This window comes from Triticum dicoccoides, chromosome 1B (assembly GCF_002162155.2).
Source record: "Triticum dicoccoides isolate Atlit2015 ecotype Zavitan chromosome 1B, WEW_v2.0, whole genome shotgun sequence".
In the NCBI taxonomy this organism is placed as follows: Eukaryota; Viridiplantae; Streptophyta; class Magnoliopsida; order Poales; family Poaceae; genus Triticum; species Triticum dicoccoides.
The window spans coordinates 177727419-177730183 of record NC_041381.1 but is presented as its reverse complement, the minus strand read 5'-3'; positions in this window follow the sequence as shown (position 1 = coordinate 177730183).

The window sequence follows — 2765 nt, the reverse complement described above, 5'->3', positions numbered from 1 at the left end:
CCAACTCGCTTGTCCATCTGGAGCATATCGAAAGCTACGCCCCTGGCCATCAGGTCAGGTTTGGAAGCTTAAACTACACGGCCGACATCCGCAGGGACTTGATCTTCGACGGATTCGAGCCACGGCTGAGCGCGCCGCACTGTCTCGATGGGTATGATCTAGCTCTACCGCCGGACAGCGCCCAGAGTGCCGCTCAGGTGTCCGCTCCGATCATTAGCTCGGAGCCGACTGCGCTAGTCAAGGACGGACGGTTGAACGCCGCCCCAGGAGCCGTAATCTCTATGGTGATAGAGATGAATACCAGCCTAGTCCTTTGCAAGGCCTGTGACTCTAAGGTGCCGGACTCCATTCCGGACTACGAATATTCCGCACCCCTTCTGATCGAACCCGATTGGGCTCCAATCATGGAGTTCACCGCCGCGGATGTCTTTCAGCACTCGCCCTTTGGCAATATCCTGGATTCACTAAAGTCTCTCTCTTTGTCAGGAGAGCCCTGGCCGGACTATGGTCAGCAGGGTTGGGACGTGGACGACGAAGAAATTCGAAACCCACCCACCACCCACTTGGTAGCCACTATCGACGATCTAACCGACATGCTCGACTATGACTCCAAAGATATCGACGGTATGGACGCCGATGGAGGAGATGAACAAGAACTAGCACCTATAGGGCACTGGAAGGCCACCTCATCATACGGTGTATACATGGTGGACACACCTAAAAGAAATGATAACGAGGATCAAAAGGGCGCAACCAGGGATCGCTCCCTCGAAAAACAATCAAAGCGGCGACGTAAGTGCCACGCCAAGCCCCACCTCGACAAAGACCCAACCATAGAACAGGGCAGATCAACGGAAGACGAACATGCCATCGAGCAACCATCCAAACAGGGCGGGCAATCCGAACGACCAATCCCCGGGAAAGATAATAGTCCGGACGACCTCACGCCGAACAAATTGCTGGAACATCAGAGCCTTTGGTACTTCACCAAAGGCTCGTTGCCACTGCACGTAGCCTGAAAAAGCAGAAGCGGAGGCTCAAGACAGCGGAAGATGCACTCAGGATCAGATGGGGCAAAGTACTCAATACCGCACACAAGTACGGCAACAGTCGTCACACAAAGAGCTATCCGAAGCGGAAACTACTACCAGAATTTGATGAAGAGGCCATAAAGCCCCCACGGTCAAAAAACAAGGAAGCCACCAGGTCGGATAGACGACCCAACGATCGATCTCAAGCGACATAGGGCGCCGCACTCAATACGGCGGGCGATCCGCCTAAGGATTCGCATCAAACAACCGGCCCAACCAGATCCATCTATGGGCCAAGAAAGCAAGCTCCAACGAGCAATGCAATGAAAAAAATATCCGAACATCGCGGCACACCTACATACATGGGTGCCGCACATCCCCTATGTTTTACCGATGAGGTGCTGGATCATGAATTTCCAGCGGGATTCAAGCCCGTAAACATAGAAGCATACGATGGAACAATAGACCCCGAAGTCTGGATCGAGGATTATATCCTCCACATACACATGGCCAGAGGAGATGACCTTCACGCCATCAAATACATACCCCTTAAGCTCAAAGGGCCAGCCCGGCATTGGCTTAAAAGCCTTCCCGAAAACACCATGGGAAGTTGGGAAGCGCTTGAGGATGCTTTCTGGGCAAATTTTCAAGGGACCTACGTCCGACCTCCGGATGCAGATGATCTGAGTCATATAACTCAGCAACCCGGAGAGTCAGCCCGGAAACTCTGGAATAGATTCCTTACTAAAAAGAATCAGATAGTCGACTGTCCAGACGCTGAGGCCCTAGCAGCTTTCAAACATAGCGTCCGAGACGAATGGCTCGCCAGACACCTCGGGCAAGAAAAGCCAAGAACAATGGCTGCATTAACAAGCCTCATGACCCGCTTTTGCGCAGGAGAGGATAGCTGGTTGGCAAGAAGCAGCACCAGCGACCCGAGTACATCCGAACCCAGAGATGGAAACGGGAAACCACGCCGTAACAAAGAACATCGCCGAATCAAAGATAACAACCCAATGAGCACGGCTGTCAACGCCGGATTCAAAAGCTCTCGGCAAAATCAGAAAAAGCCGCCGCCCAAAGATGACAGGGACGAGCTGTGTAACCTCAACAAAATCCTGGACAAAATATGTCAAATCCACAGTACCCTCGGGACACCTGCAAACCATACCCACAGAGATTGTTGGGCCTTCAAGCAGTCCAGCAAACTTAACACCGAACACAAGGGGCTCAACACACCAAGCGAGGATGACGACACACCCCACAAGCAGAACACCGGAGAACAAAAGAAGTTCCCACAAGAAGTCAAAACAGTAAATTCACTTCAGATGACAAAAGGGAAAAACAGAACGACGCTTATGAAGACACGCGCCATACGGCCAGCCCCAGAGGAGCACCGCCACTGGTTGTTACAACCAATCACCTTTGATCGTCAGGATTACTCCAGAGGGCCCCGGAACGCAGGCTGGACTGCCTTAGTCTTGAATCCGGTTATTGACGGACTACAATTTATACGAGTCCTTATGGACGGCGGTAGTGACTTAAACCTGTTATATCAGGACACAATTTGCAAACTAGGGGTAAACCCAGCTATAATCCGCCATGGCAACACTTCCTTTCAAGGAGTCACGCCGGGTCCAGATACCCAGAGTATGGGTTCCCTTTCGTTAGAAGTCATGTTCGGCTCACCCGAGAACTTCCGAAGCGAAAAGCTAACATTCCACATCGCCCCAT